The sequence below is a fragment of the Aethalodelphis obliquidens genome, unplaced genomic scaffold (assembly GCF_003676395.1).
Source record: "Aethalodelphis obliquidens isolate GAN/ISIS:26980383/991018 unplaced genomic scaffold, ASM367639v1 scaffold133, whole genome shotgun sequence".
NCBI lineage: Eukaryota > Metazoa > Chordata > Mammalia > Artiodactyla > Delphinidae > Aethalodelphis > Aethalodelphis obliquidens.
Genome location: NW_020838077.1, coordinates 710765 through 738094, shown reverse-complemented (window position 1 = coordinate 738094; position 27330 = coordinate 710765). Strand labels below are relative to the sequence as shown.

General features: G+C 40.9%; 9 non-coding genes across 9 annotated transcripts; 5 read left to right on the top strand and 4 right to left on the bottom strand.

Annotated features, from left to right (window-relative positions):
• Window positions 1-1352: 1352 nt before the first annotated feature.
• LOC113616262 (U6 spliceosomal RNA) lies at window positions 1353-1464 on the bottom strand. The gene has a single exon (XR_003431258.1). It is a non-coding gene; the product is annotated as a U6 spliceosomal RNA (small nuclear RNA).
• Window positions 1465-1941: 477 nt separating this feature from the next.
• TRNAF-GAA (transfer RNA phenylalanine (anticodon GAA)) lies at window positions 1942-2014 on the bottom strand. Its single transcript has one exon. It is a non-coding gene; the product is annotated as a tRNA-Phe (tRNA).
• Window positions 2015-7452: 5438 nt separating this feature from the next.
• Window positions 7453-7524, bottom strand: TRNAA-AGC (transfer RNA alanine (anticodon AGC)). Its single transcript has one exon. It is a non-coding gene; the product is annotated as a tRNA-Ala (tRNA).
• A 5897-nt stretch (window positions 7525-13421) lies between these two features.
• TRNAA-AGC (transfer RNA alanine (anticodon AGC)) lies at window positions 13422-13493 on the bottom strand. The gene has a single exon. It is a non-coding gene; the product is annotated as a tRNA-Ala (tRNA).
• Window positions 13494-15601: 2108 nt separating this feature from the next.
• Window positions 15602-15673, top strand: TRNAA-AGC (transfer RNA alanine (anticodon AGC)). Its single transcript has one exon. It is a non-coding gene; the product is annotated as a tRNA-Ala (tRNA).
• A 1743-nt stretch (window positions 15674-17416) lies between these two features.
• TRNAA-AGC (transfer RNA alanine (anticodon AGC)) lies at window positions 17417-17488 on the top strand. Its single transcript has one exon. It is a non-coding gene; the product is annotated as a tRNA-Ala (tRNA).
• Window positions 17489-18496: 1008 nt separating this feature from the next.
• Window positions 18497-18569, top strand: TRNAF-GAA (transfer RNA phenylalanine (anticodon GAA)). The gene has a single exon. It is a non-coding gene; the product is annotated as a tRNA-Phe (tRNA).
• A 740-nt stretch (window positions 18570-19309) lies between these two features.
• Window positions 19310-19416, top strand: LOC113616264 (U6 spliceosomal RNA). The gene has a single exon (XR_003431260.1). It is a non-coding gene; the product is annotated as a U6 spliceosomal RNA (small nuclear RNA).
• Window positions 19417-23715: 4299 nt separating this feature from the next.
• Window positions 23716-23787, top strand: TRNAA-UGC (transfer RNA alanine (anticodon UGC)). The gene has a single exon. It is a non-coding gene; the product is annotated as a tRNA-Ala (tRNA).
• The last annotated feature ends 3543 nt before the right edge of the window (window positions 23788-27330 follow it).

Here is a 27330-nt window from a genome sequence, read left to right as displayed (position 1 = left end):
TTGCAAATGAATCATTTACTGGCTTGTGAATGTGCATTTGGTATGTTTACTGCCCTGGGTGAACAGTATCTTCCTTTGTTATCCCGCTCCACGCAGCCTTCCTTGTTCTGACACAATCAGGTTCGGTAATGGACTCCAAAGCCCTTGGGGTAGAAATGCTTGAGTGCTTAAAGCAACCAACTAAATTAGATAAGTAGTCTCCCTTGAATGTGAGCAGGAAAAGATGAGTAGAGAAATGCAAAAGCAAAAGTAAGAAAAAACCAAAAAAAAGAGAAGAGGTTCTGACATGGTCAGGAAAATGCAGCTGTGAAATGCGAGCATGGAGATAGGGAAGATTAAACCTAGGACTTCTTCCATGCTCCGTAATCTCGCCACAACTCAGCTACATCCACCCGGACATGTGGCTGCTGAGAAAAAGTTTTTGACTAATTACCTTCCTTTTCTGGATGTCTTCGAGGATCTAATAGTTGGCAGAAGAGTTTAGTCTGTTCAGTTCCTTTATTTTGTGAAGCTCCTACTCTGAATCTGGTCTTGTGGCTACATCAAGAGAAGGAGCACTGCAGCCCAGATGAAAAGACACTTGGTCTTCCCAAAGTTAGCTGGCTCTGAGGTCTGCTTGCCAAGGGACTGCCTGAGTAGCAGTTCCATCCACCCAAAGAGAGAAGCCCATTATGGAACCTACCCTTGCATCTTCAAATGCTCACTCCTTCAACTTCCTTCCTCTCTGCTTACACAGCGGGCAATAAAAATGAAAAACATAATGCAGAGGGATGTGAGGAAGAGTAGCGTGCTTCCTTGAGAATTTAACTGCATATGGGGAAATTAGAGACAAAGGATGAATTCACAATACTTGTGGCGAAATGAAACACTTCCGTTTCAGGCAGTGACATTTTCTAGTGGATGCTACAGCTCTGGTTCTTAAAGACACAGAAGACAGAAAGAAAGGAGGAGGAGAACAAAGTATTCCTGAGAGCTAGCTATTATAGAGTTTTTTTCAAATGGAGTTTTCTCTGCAATGAAGAGAATGCAGAGGAGATTTCCACTAGGACAAGATCTACCAAATGAATTAGTTGTTTATATGTGCAGTACCTAGATCTATAAGTTTGGGTAGTTCGCTAGTTAAGCTTTCAAATTTTTAGCTGGGGAAACAACGTTCGAATCCCTAGCAGTTTAGTATTGCAATGTTCGCACTTGTTCTGTAGTTATTGGGGAAGGCGGGGCGGCCGGGATATGACTCCAGTTATTTTTAACTGGCAGAAAGCAACTGAAATCTTGCCTGCTCTTAAAGTTCTGAGTATTTGCATGGGATCCTTTACCCTAGTGGCTGATAAACTATTGCCTGCGAGCTAAGAATGATTTTGGAACGTTTCACGAATTTGCGTGTCACCCTTGCGCAATGGGTCATGCTCACCTTCTCTGTATCTTTCCAATTTTAGTATATGTGCTGCCGAAGTATGTGAGCACCGTTTTTTATTTTAAAAGATTGAAAAATAAAACGAAGGATAGTATTTTGTGACACGTGAAGTTTATATGAAATTCAAATTTCGGTGTCCATATATAAAGTTTTATTCGAATACAGCAACCTCATTCATTTACACATCATCTATGTCTGCTGTCGGGCTACAACAGGAAGTACTTGTGACAGAGACGGTACGTGGTAGCTTTTTCCCTTCCCACTGCTGCTGTGCGCAGTACACATCACAGTGACTCAGTGATCGTTCCTCGTTTTTCAGTGTCGCACACATAATATTTTATTATTTTTTTTTAAAGTAGCAGTGCTTACACATCACTTAAAAACAATAAACGTGGGCCTCAACTGCGAGCTCCTGCATGGCTGAACTATGGCCACAGCATTGTGTTTATTGTGCAATTAGGCTTTAACATACTAAAGGAGTATGGTGTATCGTGAGCATCATTTCGTATTCACTAAAATGCTAAGCTTGCCGAAACCCGGGATTGAACCAGGGACCTTTAGATCTTCAGTCTAATGCTCTCCCAACTGAGCTACTTCGGCTAACCGGAAAAGTGACTTCTTGACTTTTCTTTTTAATATTTAGATTATTTTCAACTTCGGTCTTTGGAAGGTTTCAGGTTTCTTAAGTATGGCTCTCTAGTTGGCCAATATATTTGCCCACCCAGGAAGACTTGGAATAAATTGTCTTCCATGTATGCCAGTTGGATCCAATTCCTGGCAGCGCGGGATGGACAGGTATAAAACAGATTTTAAAAAGAGGTGATAATGAGGGATTCAATGGAAAGCCTTTCTGCTCCCCTGCGTCCTGTGACTTGACCCAGGACACTGTTCAGAAAGTAAGGGAACTTAAAGGCAATATTTTTTTGGATCCCTTATTTATCTCTTCTTTTTGATCCTTTCTCTCTCACAATCTCCAAAAATGCTGAGGTATGGAATCCAATAACGCTATAAATTTGCTTAAAGAATGCAATATACAGGTTCATTACCAGAATGCAATATACAGGTTCACTACCAGTGTATATACAGGTTCATAAACACTCGTCACAGTACGCCAACTGGCAGGACAGCAACTGTCACAAAAATTAGAAATTTTAAAATGGCATATCTCATTGCAATAGAATTTCTTCACACACACAAAAATGTTTTTAATGAAGATGAGGTTGCAACCAAGTCATTCTATAATTGGCTCCTCTGTAAGTCATGCAAGGAAACCATTTATCACGGAGAAGTAATTACAGAGTGTTTACTTGTAGTAGCCAAAGAAGTACATCCAGGGAGTTCCCTCGTGGCCTAATGGTTAGGAATCCAGGTTTTCACTGTTGTAGTCCGGGGTTCAACACCTGGTCAGGGAACTGAGACCCTACAAGCCACAGGGTGTGGCCAAAAAATTTTAAAAAAGTCTAGAGAAAAGAAATCTAAGACCCCGCTGACTGAGCCTTGAGGACATCAGGAGCAACATCGAGTTGATTTTAAAAATAAGCAAATGATCTGGCATCATTTTCTTTGACTCTTGATGAGTCAGTCTAACAGATGTTACTGACATTATTCAGTAGTTTATTCAAGGAGTCAATGTCAGTTTGAAGTGACTGAAGAAATAACCTACATGAATAGTCTACATGGAAAAACTCCAGGTGAGACTATTTTGTGAGAAGTTGAACAAAGAGCAATTCATTACAACCTGCCACAATATGTTTCAACCGGTGGTGGTAAAATTATGAAGGGAACAGAAAAAGACTTAGTTGAACAAATTTTAAAACTTGTGAGAAAGGTAACCCTACAGGACCTCTTTGAATTTTGGAGGCAATATAGAGTCTTCCAGACCTAATAATGTAATGGTCTTAACAAGTAGCCTGGAAAGCTACCAGTTTTATTTAAAGCCCAGAACAAGAGAAAGTTCTGCAGTAGGTCCAGGCTGTACGAAAGCTACACTATCACTTTACCTGTATGACCCAGCAGAGTACTCAAATGTCTATGTAAGACAGAGATGGTATTTGGAGTTTTTGGCATTCTTCTATTAGTGAATCACAGGGCAAACCTTTGGGATTTGGTGCAAAACTATGACATCCTCCTCAAATTTTTATTCTCTTGTTAAAAAATCGTTTTTGGTCTATGTTATGAGAGAGAATAAATGCTTGGGCATGAGTCACTATGAGACTTGAGCTTCCAGTCGTGACCTACTTGTTCTCTAATCCATCTAGCCATAAAGTTGTGCATGCACAGCATCATTTCATTATTAAGTATAAACAGAATATATGAGCAGGGCCGACACACATGAGTCATTTGCATAGAAAAGTGGCTTATGTTCCCATGGCTCCTACACTTGGTACTTTATCTCTTCAACCCCCATTCATAGCCTCATAGTGAGTTCCCTGTAACTGAGGGAGAAAAAAAACAAAACAAAACAGGACTGGTTTATCAGTAATTCTGCACCCTATGCTGACGCCACACATATGTAAGCAGCTACCATAGCACCTGAAGGCCAGTGGTGAAGGTAAATCCCCCCAGTGGGCATGACTTCACGCAGGGCACGTGATTGTTCATTTTACTTGGAAGGACAGATAGAGCAGAGGGATCCACGCTAATTCATGACAAGTGACTAATAGTTTGGCTGGATGATTAGTACTTGGAGGGAAAATTGCTGAAAAGTCATGACAGAGAGGTCTGGGAAAGAAACAGAGGGATAGATTTTACTAAATGGGCAGAAGGATAGATTACTAAATAATCTAAGGATTATTTTCAATGTAGATGCTCTCCAAAGAGCAACCTCCTAAGAGGGGGATCTTAATAGGCAGTTGGACAAGATGACCCGTTCTCTTGATGTTTGGAAGCTTCTCCTTAGCCGTCACTGTCCTGTCCAATGGGACTATGAAAATATTGGCCACGGTGACAAAAATGGAAGTCATATATAGCTCAGTAACATAGACTTCTGTACACTAAAATAGAGCAGATTGAAACCACTGCAAAATGTCTAAACTACCAACATACTTAAAACATAAGTAACATTAACATCATAAAATGAAATAAATTCAAAATAAAAAGAGTTCTGTGAAAGGAAGATTGAACTAAAATGTCAATAGGAGTAGATGTTTAATATTTTTCATAATTTCATTAGTGATCCAAGGGATTTTTATAAAATGGCACTTAATTTAAAAAACTATGACTGCCAAGGCATTATGAAAGGTTGCATCAAAGATACTAGCTTGAACCTGTTGCATGAATATATGGCAAAATAAAATAAAAATAAAGTGATTCAGTATTGAGGTCAAGGAATATCAAGAAAGAAGTTTCGACATTAAGAAGAAATTGATTGTCATACCTGAATCTTTATGACCTTACTTTTCTTCTCCTTTCAGTTTTCAGTATTCTAATCTCAGTGGTGAACTAATCCTTCATTTAAGAATGCTTAATATTGTTCTTTCTGGAGCCCTTAACATATGGACATTCCAGACAAGGCAAAACTCTACCAGTGATGGTATGCCAGTTGCAAGGGTATTTTGTCAGTAAGGAAAATGAGAAGGCTTGGGTAGTTATTAAAATGTCCAGTGATGTTCAGGTATTTTCCTCATGTCACCAGGTTAATAAAGCAGTGAAATAAAGATCGCCTAATGTCAAATAGAGTCTCATACATATACACCATACATAGCACATTGACACACACACAGTAGAGAAGTTCTTCCTTTATGGGTCATTTCACAGTGTCTTGTGACTGACCGTAACAATATGCACCCCTCCCCCCAATGCACAGACACACAAAGAAAATCTCAAAGTAGGAATGAATGAAAAATGTGTTGCTGGGCTTCCCTGGTGGCGCAGTGGTTGAGAGTCCGCCTGCCCATGCAGGGAGTACGGGTTCGTGCCCCCATCCGGGAAGATCCCACATGCCGCGAAGCAGCTAAAACGTGTTGCTAAGTAGTGTGTTGAAATTTCTTACCCTCCAGCATTCCTAGATTTTTCCAAGTAAACTTTAGATTTTCATATTTAAATCTGTAAATTAAATCACAACCAGAATAGATCAGTTAACAAAGCAGAGTTGATTATGATAGTTCCATTTGGATTCCAAGGTTGGAAAAAACAAAACAAAAGTAAAATTTTCTTTATAAGAAAAGGGGATATATTTAAAATCTGGGAAACCAGCTTATTTTGCGGGCACCCTCATGATTATGTGTGTGTGTATTCAAAACAGAACAACAGCTAAAACGCTGAAATCATTGATGATACTGAGGGCAATTAAGGTTGAGAAGCCTGAGCCAGAGACTAAATTCTGCAGTGAAGGGGAAGGAAATGACGATGGGGAAGTGACAGGAACAGGGGAAAATAGAGCGCCAGAGGAAGGTATGTTAGGTATGTTAGGAAGGTATGCGTATCTGAGGACGCTCCAGGGAGGATCTGTAAGCTGCAACTGACTCCTCTACCGGCAGGAAAAATGTCTTTAATACAATTCAATTATACTGTAGATTTCAAGAACATGATCCTAGAACATGTTTGGCTGAATCACCAGATACAAGGGATGGGCAGACGTAGTGGGTCTCAAGTCTCTCTGACAGAGTGGAAGGAGTGTCTTCCGTGGAGACCTCGACTTCACAATGGCTCGAAGTAGCTTGGTGGGGCGCTTCTTTTACGAGACATTTACCTTGGGTGGAGTGCGCCCCCTAGAGTGCATGTAGGTTAATTTCAGAGAACTACTGGAGATTTTGCACGTCTAGTCAGCCAAATTTATCAGGTAAGAGAGATGCAATGTTCCCAAACTGCTGAAATGAAACTTTTACAATGGCCAATCACTTTATGTGACTTGGCTTCTTGAAAGTGACCAATTGTTTGCAACAAACAGTAAACTAACATAAATCAAACCATTCACCTCTTCTGTGACCAAGAATAGCCTTTCTCTTTCCCTCAAACCTCTTGCTTTGCATTCAGGTCTCCCTCTACATTTTTCCCTGGTTTAGGTGAGACACAAAAACTTTTTTACTTCATAAACTGGATTGTATAATCAAATTCATGTTGATTCATCAAAATCATTGTTATTAATAGGATCACGAAGTTAAAACTACTTGTAGGAAAAGGTGGAATCATCCCACAAGTACCAAGCAACTATCCCAAATCTCTGGAGACCAGTGTCCTAAATCTGTGTTCTTTGATGTTTCCAAAAGTGCTTAGGACTCCAGCTGTGTATCTCCTTTAGCAGCCTTTTCAAGAGGTGATGCTCTCCCAAGCATACCCAGAGTGAGAGTTCAGAACAAGTAGAAGGAGAAAAGAAGTTTTCCTATACTCTTTTTACTTCTTTCCTTTGGGATCCAAACAGGACAGGACAGGACAGCAAGTCTGTGTGGTGAATGAGTATCTCCTGCCTTCTCAGCTCAAACCTGGCACTGGTGAACATCCACTCTCAAGCTTTTAAGAGAGGGCAAGGACTCAAGAGAGTGGCTTGCTTCTTTGGCTGGAACGTTCTCTTCTATAGCTGTCATCATGGCCAGCCTCATGTGTCTGTGACCAGTGCATTTCAGAGAGCCTTGTGACCAGCAAATTATGCAGCCAGTCTGTCCTACGTCTCACTACCGGAGAATCCTGTGCTCTTCATGCCAGAGAAGGAACTTTGTTCCCCAAAGTACTAGAGCAGGTTGACTTCAGATTTTCTAGCCTCTTCATTTTAAACTTTCTCCAAATCCAGGAAAAACCCCATTGAACTGATTCCTGATGCTAGTTTGATGAAAGGTGAGGTGGGACCATGGTCAAAGTGATTTTCCTGCTCTCAGAACTCTAATTTTCCCCAGTAGTTAATTTTTGTGTAGTACAGACTTTAGCCAACATAGGAGTGACTGCTCAGTGACTAGAGTGGATGGCTTTTAAAGGTGGACAAATAAGTTTGAGCAAATCAGCATGAATTATGAGTGACGAAGAAGTTTCAACATGTAAGAAAACCAGGGAATAAGAAGAAAGCCAAGGACCAAAGAAACGCTGAACGAGATGTAAGATATTCCAGCTGGAGGTGCCAGGGATCGAACCTGGGGCCTTGTGCATGCTAAGCACACACTCTACCACTGAGCTACACCCCCTTACACTTTTACTAACTTGGCTGAAGAAAATTTAATGGCAATATCTATCTGCATTGCTTTTTTTTTTTTTTTGTGAACTTGAAATTGTTAGCACAAAAATCCTTTATGCACAACACCATTATTTCTGAAACTCCTTTCTTTCATTCTCTTTCGCGGTGACATGAGGAGAAAAGCAACTTCATGCTAGGCAGAAAGTCACCGTTCCTAGGACTGATTCACACTTGTCAACCTACCCCCAAAGACCCGGCTACACAAAACTTGAATAGAGGAAGGCAAAGAAGAGCCTTTCCTGACCCTGTCTCCCAGAAGAGCCTAGAATCAATGACACTCAAAGAACAATGAGAGGAGCTAGTCCCATATCTTAATTTCTTAATACAGATTTCCACTAGAAGGAACCAAAGCTCCTGGAAGAACTTGTTGTCACCAGAGGGCTGGGACAGAAAAAGTACAAGATGAGCCTAGAATATCTTTCTGAGCTAGTATGTAAGAATATACTCAAAGATAATTGAGCGCAGTATTTATGAGTCAAATCTTGGAAACACTGAGCATTAAAATGAGTAATAAACAAAAAGAATATAGTCTGGATGGATAAAATAAGAATACTTGAGTTCATACTGATAAGAAAGGGAAAGAGAAAGAAAGAAAAAAGGAAAGAGAGAGAAAGAAAGGAAGAAAGGAAGGAAAAGAAAGTTTACCCTACGTAGTATGCCAATTATTGTGTGGAAGAAATGACAGCATCATCATTTTCCACTGTCCTGTGATGATTGATTCAGGCAAAATTCATCAATCAGTGCCCAAGCTATGGGTGACAGTTTGATAAAGAAAGATGTATTTATCAAAGTGTATTTATCCTCACATATTTCTTATGAAAATGGTAACTTGACCATTAAAAAACTCAGCAGAGAAAACCTTACCCCAAATTATCAGATAACCTTCATCATAATGGGGACACTGACATCATGTACCTCTGATGAGATAAACTGAGAAGGACACAGCAACACTCCTATTGTATTCTGACCAAAATGCATCATCATCTGAATCTAATCAGGCAGTCAAACCGAAATTGAAACACATTATACAAACCAACTGTAACATGCTCTTTAAAAATGTCAATGAACGAAAATATCATGAAAGACAAAGAAAAGTTGAGAAATGGTCCCAAATTAAAGGAGTCTAAAAATACATTAACATAAATGAAATGTGTCACCCTGGAGAGGTCCTGGATTTGGAAAAAAAAAAATGGAGTAAAGGCTAGTATCGGGACAATTAGCAAAATTTGTGTATGAGGGGTATAGTTTTGTATCAATATTAAATTCTCTACATTTGACAATTTTACTGTGCTTACATAAGGGAGTGCCCTGAAAGGATACAATGAAGTATGTTGGGGTAAAAGGATATGTTTGCCAACACTGTCAAATGGCTTAGGAAAAAATCTATGTGTGGAGAGAGAGAGCAAGAGAGAGAGCAAGAGAACCAATGAATGTGGCAAAATGTTACAATAGATGAATCTGGATATATAAGATAGATTTGCAACTGTATTTTATGTTTGAAATTATCTCCAAAAAAAGTTTTAAATATTCCTCCTTTTTAGACCTTCCTTCCTCATTGTGCCAAAATGCTGCCAGAAAGACATAAAAGATAATGCATAGTGACTTAAACCATAGTACTGTGTGTGCTACCTCTGGAAGTTTAGACCTTGATGGGGAGATGGGAATGAATTTACAATATCTGACCCAAATGTGGAGGAGGGAAGGTGAAGAACACTTCGTGTTGGCATAGGATTTTGGTGGGTGCATTCTCTTTGACTCTTCCTTTAGGTAAACAGGAAACAAGTTCCCTTTAACCTAAGTGAAGTAGCCTGAAAGTGTTTGTTCCACGTAATACTTGGCTTGTTTTTTCTAAACATGTCAAGGTTTGCAGAACGTCTCACTGCTCTTTCTTTCAAAACAAGACAAACAGTACATAGGAGGGCATGCGTGCAGTTGAGTTTTTGGTTTTGGCAAATAGTCACTGGTATTTGTGGCTCTAAAGAGAGCAGCAAGAAACCACATTTTCTCGACCCCATTGTAGCTGTGAGGAGACCCTTTTGTTTTAGAAATGGAATCTGCTGACACTTTTGAGCTTCTGTACCTAAGATTTGTCTGGAGTGACTATTTGTTAGCACATTGGGTTTATAAAGCAAAAGAAAGGATAAAAAATATAGGTTAGGCAGAAACCTAAATTCTTTGAATTGCAGAGGTTTTCATAACAAAATGTCTTTAATCCTGGATAATTTGATGGAAAATTAAACTTTCAATTTGATGGTTCAGGATTTAGGTCTTGTTTTAGAGCCTGGTAGTTTTTTGTTTATTTCTTTGTTTCCCTTACTTAGATATGAGCCAAGACTAGTACAACCCAGCTTTGTTCTGGAGAATCTTGTCCATGCATTTACCCTCCTGACACGGAGCTCTTGGCTCAACAGGAATACGAAGAGCTAGAAACCAGAGTAACATCTATTGACTTGCAGTGGTTTATTCTGTTCTACTGTAGGGATATTGTTGATTTAAGGAAGGTTCCTTACAACATTAAAAAAGAAACCTCAGTATTGCTTTTAAGGTTACAAATTTAGAGAAATGTAGAAAGTAACTAGGGAGGAAAAAATATGGCCTGTAAACTGGAAAGTGCCGGTAAGATTTTTATTTTACAAATCATTGATAATTTAGAAATTTGAACAACTTCTTCCTAGACAAGATTATTGACTGGTTTACTGGGTGTGAGTGAGGAGGTGGCCAGCATCAAAGGATCCCCAACTTTTTCTCTGAGGATGGTAGGAATGGTTATGGTGTCTGTCAAAGAACTTGAGGACTTCCAGAACTTCAGTTTGAATTGAGAGGCCAGTGGTTCAAACAGATTACTCAGACACTTGTTGAATTAAAGTTCTAAAATCTCATGTATTTTGGCTAGAGTGAGACTCCATACATTCATTGTGAGTTCATTCATAGAATAATCTAGAGCCATTTTGTGATCATCAATGTTGCCTAAAAGACTGGCGAGCTAGACGACACAAGAAACCACAAAATCTTGAAAATAGGGCAATTATCTCTTGATTTCTGTCATGGCTCCATTGTTTGAATAGGCAGGAAGCTCTGGGAAGAGCAACTTTTTTTTCCAGAGCACACCAGGAACTGATATCAGCTTCTCTGCCTTCTAGAATATGGTGGGAGAAAAGTTGAGAGAACAAAAATGTGGCCCATGTTTTTAGTAGGATGATGTTTCCTTTAGTTGAAATTACCTCAAAGTTCGATGTTCTTCGCTATAGAGAACATACATTGTTTTACCCCTCAAACTAGAGGAATTGGGATGGGTATTTCCACTTTTTTCTTGTTTAATGCCCTTTAATTTATTGGTTTCAAACTTTTCCCAAATCTAGGAACAAGTGCACTTGAACTGAATCAAGATGCCTTTTCCCACTGTGTGATAGATAATGAGCATCACTTACTGCCAGGTGTAGGAAAGTTTGAGTTTTGAGCATTGAAACTTGGTGGGTTTCCCAAGGGCAAGTTGAAATCCTGCTCACAGAACCCTAGGTTGAGTTCAGACTGTGGCCAATATGACACATTTATTTTTTCATACTTTCAAAATAAAAAAAAAAAGGTGCTTGTTTAATGTAGCTAAGGGTAAGAAGCAGATAATAGTAATAACAATGGGTTACATTAAATGATTATATCACCTCCTTGATAAACAGACTCCCTAAGAGATGAAGTAATTACTTGGCCACCAGTTCACAGCCAACACGTAACAGGGCAAGTTTCAATGCCAGGCAGATTTGCTTTAGAACACCTACTCCAGGTCTTTTCTTTAGAGATGGAAATTCTGAAGTCAAAAGACCACTTGAGATTAGTGGCTTTTGGATTTATTCCTCTTTGAAAATGTCATTATCACTCATAGGGAAAGAAGTGGTGCCACATAATCATATAATGTTGAGCAGTTTTCAATTCTTTGGGGAAATTGGGAAGAGAGAAACGAATGAACTCATAATACTCACCAGGAAATAAAATACCTTAAGTCCAGCAATATGGTCTGCAAACCCTGCTGTGACATTTTGTAGGGGACGCTACAGCTCTGGTTTTGGACACCTAAAGGAATGGAAGACAGAAAAGAAGGAGGAAAACAAAGTAATCCTGAGAGCTAGTGATTACAGTATCACTTTCAAGTGGAATTTTCTCTGCAATAAAGAGAATGCAAAGGAGATTTGCAACTAGGATAATATCTACCAAATGAGTTAGCTGAATGTATATCCAGTAACTAGATTTATAGATTTGGGTAGCTCACTAGGTAAACTTTTGGAGCTTTTAAACCGGGGAAACAAAGTTTGAATCCCTAGGGGCTCAGGTCCTTCTGTTCGAATTTATTCTCCAGTTATTTCTAACTGGCAAAAGGCTACTGAAAGCTTGCCTGTTCTTAAAGTTTGAGTATTTACAAGTTCTGAGACCCTATACTTTGTGGTTGGTAAATTATTGCCTGCGAGCTAAGAATGGTTTGGGAACGTTAAAAGGTTGAAAAAATAAAACAAAAAAGAGTATTAGTTGACATGTGACTAATGACTCTGAAAGGTCAGCAAGGTTCGGTTGTTCCTAGACTAATGCTGAGAAAGGGAGAGTTGAAGGGGGACGGAGAAGAGAGGGGATGAAGAGCGGAGAGTATCCTGTGGGGAGGGGAAGACAGTTGAGTGGGAGAAGCAGCCAAGGAGGACAGGAGAACGAGACGCTAGAAGAAAGTTTGGGAATGAGAATTAAACACGAGTAATATTTGGATGAGGGAGTATGTGGATGTATCCAAGGTCTTTATCTCTTCTGCATTTCTACAGGTCCACCGCAAGAGAAGCTCCATTATTCTAAGCGAAGTAGGTGAAAACGTTATGTCCCACAAGAATCCAGTTTGTTTTGTTCCAGTTATCGTAGTCTGAGAGCTACTAGTTGCTCTTTTCCTCGCGGGTTAAACAAGTTGAGCACTTTGTAGGGCGCTCGTGTGGTTGAATTTTTGTTTGCGGTGCAGTACTGCTGGAATTGATAGCTTTATAAAGAGCAGCTGGAAAGCCACATCTGGATTCCCGTGTGACCGTAGTGGGAGCAATGTTGAGCGTAGCAGGGTCTGCCGGTGTCTTTGGGCTTACGTATCTGAGGCAGCAACTGATTTTTAGCGCATTGGGCTTGGAATGTTAGGGACAAATGAGAAAGAAAGGTAAGCCGGACAACAAACAAATACTTTTGAATAGATGTCCAAGAATACAAGTGTCAGTACCTCGGATAGCGCATCAAACTTTCGACCTGAAAGTCGACCGTTTCAGTCTCTGAGAGCAGGTTCTTTAGTCCTTACATTCTTGTTTCTTACTCATACGCAGAAGTCAGTCCTCGCAAACCCAGTTTTCTTCTAGATATCTTTTAGGACATTTTCAGTGTTCTCCTTTACTGCTTGTATTCTACAATTCTCCCAGCGGGAGTCTGAAGAGCAATAGTTTGAACAGACTTCCTCTGTTTCTCTCCTGTGGATCTTTGCTTTAAACCCAATGCTATTTCCACCAAAGACACATGAGGATCAGAAGTACCTGGCTTCACTTTGGCTACTTCAGAAGTCATCACACAATACCTAAGAATAGTAAGGGTAGGGGCAGGCATCCCTTATGCTGTGTGTATCCCACGGCACAGCTGTGATTGTTCAAAATGGCTAGAGAGCAAATGGCTAATAAAAACCTGAATAAACGGTTTGAGTAACTCAGCACGAGCATCGTTGTATTCCACAGTGACAAAGAAGATTGTGGCACCAGGACAAGGCAGGAAACTTGGATATTCTCTCACTCGGAAAGCCTAAGCCACTCCTGGTTTGCTTGCCGCGGTTCCCAATAAAGAGAGATGCCCAAGTGGAGGTGCCGGGGATTGAACCCGGGGCCTCGTGCATGCTAAGCACGCGCTCTACCACTGAGCTACACCCCCGACAAAGTCGTCCGATTTCATTCATACTAGAAATTGTTCCATGAATTAACTTACATGCGCTCTAGGGAGCGCACTCCACCCAACGTAAATGTCTCTTGCAAGAAGCGCTCCGCCAAGCTATTCCGTGCCACTGTGCTTGACATAGCATCAAAGTCACGGTCTCCCAAGAAGACGCTCCTTCCACTCAGATTTGAGACCCACTATGTCTACCCATCCTTAACATCTGGTGATTCAGCCAAACATATGTTGTAGGATCACCGTCTTGAAATCTACAGTGTAAGTGAATTGTATTAAAGACTTTTTTTTTCCTTCTGGTACAGATGCCAGTTGCTGCTTAGAGGTCCTTTCTGGAGGTTCTTTCCTCTGATAGGCAAACCTTCCTAATATACTATCTTCTGACGCTCTATTTTCCCCTAGTCCTGTCATCTCTCATCATCATTTCCTTCCCCTTCACTGCAGAATTTAGCCTCCGGCTCAGGCTTCTCCAGTCCAAATGCCGTCATTGTTATCAATGATTAGGGGTTTTTGCTGTTATTCTGTTTTGAACACATGCACAGACAACACATATGTAATCATGGGAGTGACATCAAAACTAGCCAGTCTCCCAGGTTTCTTAATACATCTCATTTTCTTACAGGAATTTTATATCAAACCTTTGGAATCCAAATGGAACTATCATAATCCAACAACTGTGCTTTGTTAACTGACCTATTTTGGTTGTGATTTCATTTACAGTTTTAAAATAAAAATATAAAGTTTACTTGGAAAAATCTAGGAAAGTTGCAGGATAAGAAATTCCAATATACTTGCTACTCAGCATCACACTTTTAATTTCATTTTACTTTGAGGTTTTATGTGTGTGTGTGCATTGGGGAGTATTGTGAGGTTTAGTCACTGTGAAATGACACATAAAAGAATAATCTCTTTATTGTGTGTGTGTCAGTGCTATATGTATGATATATATGTGTGAGAATTTATGTGACATTTCGTATCTTGATTTCACTGCTTAATTAACCAGTGACATGAGGGAAAGAGATGAACATCCCTGGACATTTTAACAATTACTTGAGCCTTCTCATTTTCCTTACTGACAAAACATCCCTGTAGCTGACATGCCATCACTGGTAGAGTTTTGCCCTTTGTCTGGAATGTCCAAATTTGTCTGGAATGTCCAGGAGATAGTATTAAGCATTCTTAAATGAAGGATAAGTTCACCACTCAGATTAGAGTAGTGAAAACTGAAAGCAGATGAAAGAATAGGGTCATAAAGATTCAGGTTTGACAATCCAATTCTTCTCTAAATCAATAACTTCTTTCTTGATATTCCTTGATATGGATACTAAATCGCTTCATTTAACTTAATTTTGCCATATGTTCATCCAGCATTTCCAAGCCAGCATCTTTGATGCAACCTTTCATTTCTAGCACCTCCATTACTGTCCTATTTCACTCTCTTAAACCATGCTTGCACAGACTTTTCCCACTTTCCTCTCTATATTACCTTACCTTTTCCTGCTCAATAGCAAAGTTAAATTCATAACCCTTTACTCCACTCCAATGGCCTCATCACTGTTGAAGTCTGTCTTCCCAACGAACATTTGGTTGAAAGAAACAAAAAAGAAAAATCTGGCTCATGTAGGATCTCTTGAACCTGAGGCAACAAACACAACAGATTCACATCATCAGGTTTGAGGACTCAGTGCCACTGGCAGTACCACTGAGGAGCATGAAAGAAAAAGAACAGAAAGAAGAAAAAAAGTAAGACATTCTCGGTCAATTATCTTTAAGAAGGCATTATTCTTTCAACTGTGCCTTGGTCAATGCAATAGCTGTGGGCTAAGGAGAAGCAAATCTGCCCAGTGATGATCCCTTCTCTGTGCTTGTCTACTCTTCTACCTCCAAGCATGATTATCTTCTATAGTCAGCAGAAGTAGGGAACAATGGATCATCAGTCTTTCTGAGCAAGTAATCTGGTGTTAAGACATTTACTTTGGGTGGAGTGCACCCGCTAGACCTTGTTAAGTTAATTCACAAAACAATTGGTGATTTTGCGAGACTCACCAAATCCTCACTAATTTCTAATATGAATGAAATAGGCCACCAGCATCGGGGGTGTAGCTCAGTGGTAGAGCGCGTGCTTAGCATGCACGAGGCCCCGGGTTCAATCCCCAGCACTTCCACTTTGGGGTCTCTTTGTTGGGAACCGCTAGAGAATAACATTGATTATTCTTTACAGTGGTTCAGCAGCTCCCAGGGTTGAGAAAAGTGCAGAAAGGTTGCAGGTGGTTAAGTGAATCCACAAGTGTTCTGATTCAACCAAAATAGTGTCACCCATCCTTATTGAGATTATGAAAAGAGGTCAGATTTTTGTCATGAGGAGTTACGTATCCTTATTGGGATTATGAAAGGAGGTCAGATTTTTGTTGTGAGGAATTATTCCCCTCTCAGTAATTTACACAAATTAGCTGACCACACATTCCTCCCTTCAGTTCCTAAAGTGAATTCATCAGAGTACTGATTTAGGGAAATTAGGGATTTTAGGCTGTCAAACTTTCCTTGACATCACTCAATAAGCCCCCTTTCCACACTGTTTTTATCTTTTTAAATAAAATAATGCCTTTTATTCATAAATTCCAATCACAAAGAGACACCAGAAAAATCACCTAAAGACTTTGGAGTCCAAATAAAAGTTATCAGTGGATTAGACAGGAAGCAAAATGCCCCTGTGTCTGTTAGCCATAACAGTGAAAAGACCACTTCCTCTCTCTGATTCGTGCATCCATGAGTCCTGATGAGAGAGACACACATTCCCATTATTAGTCACTGATTAAGAATATTCACCATATCCTGGATATCATTACACAGCCCCCCCTCCCCGCTCCAAAGTATTGTCTCTCAGCTCATACAATAACCAAGTATTCAAAAGGTCATTCCACCATCCTATCAGGCCATCTGCTTCAGGGTTAGGGGCTTATGGTGAGGCCAGTGAATTCCAGAACATTAGCCCACTGCCAAATTTTATTTGCTATAAACTGGCTTCTTGTCTCAGAAACAATGCTGTGGATGCTGTTGAATATGACATTCAGTAAATCCATGGTTGGTGGTTTTGGCAGAAGCATTGTGGGAGGTGAAGGAAAATCCACATCCAGGTTAAGTATTTATTCCAGTGAGATATACACTGTCCCCTTAATACATAATTGGTCAAATATAATGAACCTGACACCAGGGGTTTAGCTGCTTCCCCCATGGAATGATAGCTTGTGAGGGCTCAAAGTTTGTCTGTGATATTGGTAGTTTAGTCACTTAGCAGTGGTTTGAACTACATCATTTCGGTGCATAGAGGTGCATGTTGCTGAACCTGTGTATGACCTCTGTTCCTGTCATCATGGCCAGTTTGTCCATGAGCTCACTGGGCAAGTAGAATGGTGGCTAAAGAGAAGCTTCCAGACATCAACAGAATGGGTCATCGTGTCCAACTGCCTATTAGATCGCCTCTGAGGAGGTTGTTCTCTGGAGGGCATTCACATGGAAACAAATATCCTTAGACTGCACATTTGGGCAATTCTAACTACCCGCCTCTTTCCCAGACCTCTCTGTCACCACTTTTTCAATAATTTTCCTTCCAAGCTCCTAATTACCAGCCAAACTATTAGCCACCTCTCATAAATTAGTGTAGATCCCTACTCTACAAGCAAAATGAACAGTCACGTGCCCTGCTTGAAGTAACGCCCACTGAGAGGGTTTACCTTCACCACCAACATTCAGGTACTATGGAAGCTGCTCACCTTTGTGAGTGGAGTGCACTTTGGGTGGAGTGCACCCGCTAGAGCTCGTTAAATTAATTCACAGAACAATTGGTGGTTTTGCGAGACTCACCAAATCCTCACTGATTTCTAATATGAATGAAATAAGCCCCCAACATCGGGGGTGTAGCTCAGTGGTAGAGCGCGTGCTTAGCATGCACGAGGCCCCGGGTTCAATCCCCGGCACCTCCACTTAGGAGTCTCTTTGCTGAGAACTGCTACAGAATAACATTAATTATTCTTTACAGTGGTTTAGCAGCTCCCAGAGTTGAGAAAAGTGCTCACCTCCTCAGAGCTGCTCACCTCTGCTCACCAGTATATGAGCAGAACCACCTATAAACCAAGTCTGGTTCTTTTTTCTTCTTCTTCTTTAGTTGTAGGAACTCCCTATGAAGCTATAGAGGTAGATTGACGAATGGAGGATTGTATCAAGTGTAGGAGCCATGGGAACATAAGCTACTTTCTCATGCAAATTACTCATGTGTGTAGGCCCTGCTCATATATTCTATTTATACTTGAATATGAAATGGTGCTGTGCACTGTTTATTACATCACAATGCTAAATGATTTCCTTGCCTGGCTAACGAAGGAGCCAATCAAAATCTGATTTGGTTGTAGTTTCATTTTCATTTTTGAAGGAATTTTTGTGAAGAAATTCTGTTATGATGAGATATGCCGTTTCAAATTTTCTAAATTTTGTGAAAGTTGCTTCCCTGTCAGTTGGGAATATCGTCTCAAGAGTTTAGTCTGGTAATATTTATGTATACGGTATTCTTTTAGCAAATTCACAGCATCATTGGACTCCATTTCTCAGCATTTTTGGAGATTGTGAGAGATGAAAGAATGAAAAGAAGAGAAAAATAAGGGACCCCCCCCAATAATATTTTCTTTAGTTTCCTTTAGATTCTGAGCTGTATCTGGGTCAACTGACAGGATGTAGAGGAGCGGAAAGGCTTTCTATTGAATCCCTCATTATTACCTCTTTTCAAATTCTCCCACCTTTACGTGTTCATCCAATACTGCCAGGAATTGGATGCAACTGGCATACGTGGAAGGTATAGATTCCAGGTCTTTCCAGATAGGCAAGTATATTGGACAATTAGGCAGCCACGCTTAAGGAATCTGAAAACGTCTAAAACGGAAGTTGAAAACAATCTAAATATTAAAAAAGAAATGTCAGGAATAGGGGGTTTTCAGGTAGCCGAAATAGCTCAGTTGGGAGAGCGTTAGACTGAAGATCTAAAGGTCCTTGGTTCGATCCCGGGTTTCGGCACACTAAGAGTTTTAGTTGATCCCAGGGGTGAGTTTCCTTTCTGCGCATTAATAAGGAACGTCGTAATGCAGCAGCCCCCAACATTTTTGACACCAGGGACCGGTTTCGTGGAAGACAATTTTTCCACGGACAGGGGTGTGGATGGTTCAGGCGGTAATGCGAGCGATAGAGAGCAGTGGGGAGCGGTGGGGAGCGGTGGGGAGCGACGAGCAGCGGCAGATGAAGCTTCGCTCGCTCGTCCGCCGCTCACCTCCTGCTGTGCGGCCTGGTACCTAACAGGCCGTGGACCGGTACCTATTCACTCGGATGATGCCCACGAATGTTGAGTTCCTTTAGCATGCTAAAGCCTAATTGCACAATAAAAACAGTGTTGCGCCACAGTTCACACTTTTTGTTTTGTTTTCACATGATGTGCAAGCACTACTAATAAAAGTAATAACAATAAAATGTTATGGTTCAGAGATGCACAGGACACTGAAAAACTTGAGGAAAGATCACTGAGTCGCTGCAATGCGTAGTGCGCACAGCAGCAGTGGGAAGGGGAAGGGGTGCCACGTGCTGTCTCTGTTGCAATTACTCTCCGTGATAGCCCTAAAGTAGCCATAGACGGCGTGTAAATGAAGTGGCTGTATTCGAATAAAACTTTATATATGGACACCGAAATTTAAATTTCATATAAACTTCACATGTCACCCAATACTATTTTTTGTTTTATTTTTCACCTTTAAAAATAAAAAACGGTACTCCTTTCGGCAACACTTATACTAAAACTGGAAAGATACAGAGAAAATTCCCATGACCTCTGCGCAAGGATGACATGCACATCCATGAAACTTTCCAAAACCATTCTTAGCTCGAACGCAATAGTTTACCAGCCACTAGGGTAGAAGAGTCCATTGTAAATATTCAGAACGTCAAGTAGGCAAGACTTCAGTAGCCTTTTGCCGATTAGAAATAACTGGAGAATAAATGTAAACACATGGAACCTGAACCCCTAGGGATTCAAACTTTGTTTCCCCAGATTAAAAATTCTGAAATTTACCTAGTGAGCTACCCGAATCTACAGGTCTAGCTAGTGGACACGTATTCAACTGATTTATTTGGTAGATATTGTCCTAGTCGCAAACTCCTTGGCATTCTCTTTATTGCAGAGAAAATTCCATTTGAAAGAGATGCTATAATGCCTCACTCTCAGAAATACTTTGTTTTCCTCTCTCCTGTCTTTGTGTCCTCCGTTCCTTGAGGCGTCCAGAACCAGAGCTGTAGCGTCCCCTACAAAATGTCATAGTAGGGTTTGCAGGCCATATTGCTGCATTTAAGGTGTTTTATTTCGTGGTACATATTTATGAATTCATTCCCTTCTTTCTCATTTCCCCACAGCATTGAGAGCTGCTCAACATTAAGAAATTATGTAGGGCCATCCCTTTCCCTGTGAGTGATAATGACATTTTCAAACGGAAATGAATCCAAAAGTCATTCTATCTGTCTTTTGACTTCAGGATTCCTGACTGTAAAGAAGGATGTGGAGCAGGTGTTCTAGGAAATCTGCTTAGCTTTGAAATTTGCCCTGTTACATGTTGGCTGTGAACTAGTGGCCAACTAATTACTTCACCTCTTAGGGAGTCTGTTTATCAAGGAGGTGATATAATCATTTAATGTAACCCATTGTTATTACTATTATCCACTTGTTACCTCCAGCTACATTAAACAAGCACTGTTTTTTATTTTGAAAGTTTGAAAAAATAAATGTGTCACATTGACCACAGTCAGAACTCAACCTAGAGTTCTGTGAGCAGGATTTCAAGTTTCCCTTGGGAAACCCAACAAGTTTCAATGCCTCAAAACTCAAACTCTCCACCACCTGGCAGTAAGTGATGCTCATCATCTATCACTCACTGGGAAGAGGCTTCTTCATTCAGTTCAAGTGCACTGGCTCTTAGATTTGGGAAAAGTTTGAAATCAATAAATTAAAGGGCATAAATAAGAAAAATAAAAAGTGGAAAGACCCATTCCCAATTCCTCAAGTTTGGTGAGGGTCGGGGAAGCAATGTACATTTTCTATAGTGAAGAACATGGGACTTACAGATAATTTCAGTTAAAGGAAACATCATCCTACTAAAAACATGAGTCACATTTTTGTTTCCTTAGCTTTTCCTCCACCGTATTCTAGAAGGTGATAAGCTAGCGATAAGTGCCTGGTGTGTGCTGGGGAAAAAATGCTGCTCCCAGAGCTTCCTGCCTATTCAAGTAATGGAGCCACGACAAAAATCTAGAGAGAAAGCTATAATTGCCTTATTTCAAGGGTTTGGGGGTTTCTTATGTCTTCTAGCCCACTAATCCTTTAGGCATCACTGAAGGTCACAAAATGGCTCTAGATTTTTCTATGAATGAACCCTCAATGAACTTATGGAACCTTACTCTAGCCAAAGTACATGTGATTTTAGAACTTTAATTCAACAAGTGTCTGAGTAATCTGTTTGAGCCACTGGCCTCTCAATTCAGACTGAACTTTTGAAGTCCCCATGTTGTGTAACAGACAACAGAGTCATTCTTACCATCCTCAGAGCAAAGTTGAGGATCCTTTGACGCTGGCTATCTCCTCACTCAGACCTAGTATTTCAGTCAACTCTCTGGTCTAGCAGTCTTATTTCATCCATTACTTTGTATTCCTTTATTGTTTCTTATTCATTTTAATGCTCAGTGTTTCCAAGATTGTCTCGAAGCTACTGTAATCTGTTGAGCTTACTATCATCTTTAAGCACTTTCTTACATTCTGACACAGAATGATATTCTAGGTGACAGCAAATTCTTACAATGGGGATCTGTATGAAGAAATTAAGTTGTGGGGCTAGTTCTCCCAGTTGTTCCTTGAGTGTCACTGATTCTAGGCTCTTCTTTTCCTTCTTCTATTCACCTTTTGTAGGTTGACAAGTGTGAATAGATCCTAGGAATGTACCTTTCTGCCTAGCATGAAGATGCCTTTCTCTTCATGTAGACTGGAAAGGGAATGCAATAAAGGAATTTCAGAAATAACGGAATCGTACATAAGGGATTTTTGTACTAACAATTTCAGGTTCTGGAAACACAAGGCAGTTAGATATTGCTATTAAATTTTATTCCACGAGCAAAAAGAGTAAGGGGGTGTAGCTCAGCGCGTGCTTAGCATGCTCGAGGCCCCGGGTTCAATCCCCGGCACCTCCAATCGCAGGCGAGTGTTTCTCATTCTGCGTGATGAGACCAGCTCCTTGTGAGTGTTCGTATTTCTGCCTAAAACTGGCCTTCGGTTTTTGGAATCACTTCTATCCTCTTCATATTGAGCTACCTCCTTATTTTGCGGGGGGGGGGGGGGGGGGGGGAGTGAAATATGGGAATTCCCTGGCGGTCCCGTGGTTAGGACTCCGCGCTTTCACTGCTGAGGGCGTGGGTTAAATCCCTGGTTGGGAAATTAAGATCCTGCAAGCTGCGCGGCGCCGCCAAAAAATAAAATAAAATAAAGTGAAATACATCTAGTTTAGCATTCAGTAAATTAGTTTAAGTAGAAATAATGTAATTTTAAATGGCTTTTTAAAATAATGACATCAAACTGTAAATTTAAAAAGCAACTTAAAAGGATTTAAGTATGATAAGATATAGAAAGACATACTCATAATTTCTCAGATCTTCATGCACTTTTGAGTTGACGTGACAAATTAGCTCTAATATATCACACACTGTAACATGCTCCCTCTGCACATGACTATATATGAAACCAGATTATGTCATGCAAAATATGCCTCTTTGACATGAAAATTATTTTGAGCTGAAGTTAATTAAGATGCAAAAAAAAAAAAAAAAAAAAAACCACACACACACAGGAAAGCTCTCTCTACCCTCCCATATCCACCCAAAGGCAGGATATAAATTCTCCTTTTACTGGAGACAAACTCTTATCAGCCCAGAGATGCACCAGAGGAATCTGCAAACAAATCTTACTCCACTAGTTTCTTCCCATATATTTAATTTCCCACAGTTTTCTGCCCTTGGAAGACGAAAACTGCATTCCTCGATCCTGTCATTTGTCTACAAATTTACTGTTCTTTGTTGAATATATTTCATTAGCCGCGGTGCTAAGCCACCACTTTGAGTTACTTTTTGTTTAGGTTTCTTCTGTGTGATGCCTGTTGCACACATTAATAAGCTCTGTTTTTCTCTTGTTAACCTACCTTTATGTGTAAGTGTGCCAGCTGAAAGCCTAAGTTGAATAAAGTGTTGTCTCTCCCGTTCTAGTATGCTGCCCTCTCCACATTCTATACACCAAGCAATTGGACAGCACCCCATTAGATCTACACACTATTAAAATGAGTCAAGTCCTCTGATCATGAACTTGGGAGTGAAAGCAATTTACAAGATCTAAAATTTCTAAATCCTTGCTTTTCATTTCTAGACTTATTCTTGGAGAACCAGTAGCAAATAATGGAAATCAGTGGGGACAGGTATTTTTCCGAATTTCTTGGATTATGTGAGAGTAGAGTGTACAAAATGAAGTACTGGGTTTGGTTTCTAGCACCTTTGTTCCTGCCCTTTTCTTTTACTCTCTTAAACCATGTTGGCACAAACGTTTCCCACTTTCCTCTTTATATTCCCTAACTCACTTTTTCTTGCTCATAGCACAGTTAACTTCATACCCATTTGCTCCTGATCCCTTTCCACTCTAAGGGCCTCATCATCATTGGTGATGTCTGTCTTCCCAAGGAACATTTAATTGAAGGAAACAAAAAAGAAAGATCTGGCTCATTCAGGATTTCCTGAACCCAAAATGACAAACATGGCAGATTCACAACATCAATCTTGAGCAATCAATTCCATTGGTAGTATTATTGAGGAACATGAAGGAAAAAGAACAGAAAGAGAGAAAAAGAAAAAAGTAAGACATTCTCAGTCAATTATCTCTTAGAAAGCATTATTCTTTCAACTGTTCCTGGGTTAATTAAATAACTGCAGGCCAGGGAGAAGCCACTAGACTGTATCCAGTTTAGTAATTTCAGAAATAGTGTAATTTAACCTGATAGACTTTCTCCAGAGAACTCTTAGCTTACAAAAAAAAAAAAAAAAAAAAAAAGACGGAGAAATAATATTTTATGAAATAGCTAGAAAAAGGTAGAGGTATGGGGGTGTAGCTCAGTGGTAGAGCGCGTGCTTTGCATGTACGAGGTCCCTGGTTCAATCCCTGGCACCTCCACTTAAGTTTTATCAACCCCTTTTCTCATATCCTCTGCGAAAAGAAGGGCAGTGGATTGCTTTTATAGTTTTCCCATTTTTGCTGCCTCTGGCTTATCACCTCCCAGGGCGGGGCAACAGCAAAATAAAGACAAGAAGAAGGAGAGAGAAAGAGAGGAAGACTGGAAGGAAGGAAGGAAGGAAGGAAGGGAGGGAGGGAAGGAGGGAAGAAGGGAAGAAAGGAAAAGAAAGACATTCCCATCAGACATTTCACTTCCAAAGCAAGAAGCCTCCCACCACAACTGGCATATGCAAATAAAGACAGAACAGAAAAAGGACAGAATAAAGGGGAAGAGAAACGGCCCTATTCTTTTAGTTCTTTTCGTTGTATGAGCAGTCAGATCTGCATCATCTAACAGACAAGAGAAAAGCTTTCACCTGCCTCCCCTGCCTCCCCCTTCTCATCCCCACCTCCTTTCCCTCCACCCCTCCATCCATTACTGGACGCAAGCAGTTGAGGTGGGGGAAGTGGGTCCCAAATCTTTCTGAGTGAGTGACTGAGAGAACACTGAACAACCCAAATAGCAGTGCTAAGGAATGATGAGACTGTCAACGTGAACATTGGGAACATAATTGGAAGTTTCAGGGTTGGAAGCTATTAGCTGGCAGGAATAGTTTGATTTGGGTGGAAATTAGGCTTAAGGCATTAAAAATTTTTGTTAGAAGCTGGATTTTGGCAGATGATAAATTGGGTCTCATTGGAGATTTTCACAGACCAGGTAGTAGAAAACACCCAACCCCATACACACACTCCTGGCTGAAATAAAGCTGCAAGGATATTGGCGAGTAATGAATTAAAATGTCTTCCCTTCTACATTTCCTACATTTGCCCACGGAATTCCAGTTTCTTGTTTTTAGAATTTTAAATAAAGTCATAAAGTGGAATACATGATTTAACATCACACCAAAGATTTCTGAGATGCAACCAAAGGGGTAGTGTGTGCAGGGTTGGGGAGATGAAGAGGGAGGGATAAAAACAGACGGATGCATAAATTTCTTGTGTTTCCTAAAATAAACACTATTGGTATAAACAAAGAGCTAATTAAAATTATACAACAACTTTGTTGCTATACATAATTGTGCATTAGGTGAATATATCAAAATCAGTTCCATTTTCAGTTTTTTTTTTTTGGTTGCTAGTTTGTATATCAAAAGAGTAGAATAATGCAAAAGCTGAATTTTGCAGAGGGAGGGAAGCTGGTTCATGTGTACAAACAAAAAAGATTTCCATTTAGCCTCTCAAAGGCTAAGAGGGCTGAGAGGGTAGGATTAGCAACTCACAGTGGAAGATGAGAAGACAGGACTCCACAGACACTGGACCTTAGGATGCCCAGTTTACCCAGCAGCTGCTGTAAACCCCTAAAGCACAGACATCCAAGGGCATCGTTTTTGGACCCTCCCAGTTGAGAAATGCTTTTACAAGGCAGTGTCTATTTTAGGGCGGATGCCAAGTAGAGACTGCTTTTAAATTCCTTTTTGAGTGAGCTATCTGTTGTCCTCTTTACTTTCCTTCCAGTGGCTCCTAGCAGCTCCTGGCAGAGAACAAAATCTTGCCCTTGGTGTTTTCCGTGCCAGGAACCCTGATGCATCTTCTCTCTCTTCCTCTTCATACTCACTGGATTAGACATGGAGCCTCCATGCAGTCTCAGATGAATGAAGGCAGTGGGCAGAATCATGAAAGACAGAAAGTCTCTGAAGAGCACTGGGACTGTAGACACTGTAGCCCCCAAGGGAATCCATATTCTGGGCACTTTTCCCAGGGAAAGAAAATAACTAATACCTAAGACCTCTAAGGTTCACCTTTGGCTCCCTGATGGTCAGTGTGCCTCAAGTGGCTTCAGCTTGGACCTTGGGATTTGTCACTCCTTCTCTGGTCATCTCCATGGTACCACCGGTTTCCCACATCATCACAGCAGGGGACTGTACCTCCGCTGCTCCTGACTGCCAGAGACCTAGCAAAAAATTCAGGGGAGTGAGTACAAAGAAGGGAACTCAGAAAGTTACCTCTGGAAATTTAGGTCCAGATGGAAAGAGAAGACAGAAAACCTTCAGCTACTAAAGGAAAAGGGGTAAGTGTCTGCCACAGACAATCACTGGTTCTGGCACTGTTTGAACATGAGATGAATTTGAAATGTGTAGGAAGCAACTTCATGATGATGAAGATGTCTGGTAAGCAAGGTCATACCTGAGTCTATAATTCAGCAGATAGCTTGCATCTAGAGACCTGGATTTTCACATGGCTATGGAAGAGAAGGCGCCTGAGATGAGAGTAGCACACGGACTGAAAAAGACACATTGGAATTGGAGAATTAGGAGTCATTGGTATGCATTGCAGGAAAACAAAAGAATGGCTGGCTTTAGATTGATTTCGGACCTTGCGGCTCTTTGTTTCTGCTTCGGGTATCTTCCCTACTTCTCTCAGCTTGCTTCAAAGTCTGCTCCACAGCTAGCTCTCAGGAAGGTATTTCCATTCCATCACCAAGGAAAGTCCCAGGAATGGGGCATTTTTCTTGTCTTCAAATTCTTCCTTTCCCCCAACTTCATCCTCCTCTGCCTCCAAAGCTGCCTAAAAGACCACAGAGGTAATGCAGAAGAATACAAAGAAGAAAAGTTAAGTATTTTATAGAAAAGTCAAGTATTTCTGGCTCCAGTATTTGTAGCATGTGGGCCCCATAGTTGTGGCTCGCGGGCTTTAGAGCACAGGCTAATTGTGGTACTCGAGTTTAGTTGTTCCGCGGCATCGGGGATCTTCCTGGACCAGGACTCAAACCCTTAGTCCCTAGCTTTATGTAGGTGAATTCTTAACCACTGCGCCACCAGGGAAATCCTCAGCGTAAAGTATTGCGGAAGGGTGGTAGGGACGGGGCGGATAGAGGGGGATTTAGGTCCTTCCGGAAGGAAAGAGATGACAGAGCGGAAAGAATTTACAAAACCTACCAAGAAATGCAGAGCGACAGAGAGTGTCTAGCAAACCTAGGGCAACTCGGTCGGGACCCGGCAACTGCTTTCCTTACTGAGGTTCTGTTTTGAAAGACAGAAGGAGGGAAGAGGGAGGAGGAAACAATACACAACCTCTTTCGGACGGAATTCTCTCCGGAATGTGAGAGAGCGGGGAAATGTGTGGGCTGGGAAAGGAACTAGCACTTTGTATGCCTAGAGAGCATCTCACACCTCAGGCAGTCAGACGCAAAACCACTTTCCGCGTATTTTGTCCGACAGGTAATCCAGATATGAATTTTGGATGAAGTCCGAAAGCATATTTAGAAGAGGCCGGACAGTAATTTATACTATTAGAAAGCTCCGCAGACTCAAAATCTGGCAGGTTTGGGAAACCCTGACTGGAGTGTCAACCACCCGGAACCTGGATGGAGTGGACTGAGTTATTGGGAAGATCTCACGCAGGAGCTGGCAGAGTGGACCAGAGCGGAAAGGCGAAGCAGTGCGTGAATGGGAAGAGGGAGGAGGCGAGGTTGGAGTTAGCGAAGTAGGGCGAAGAGGGCTTGAA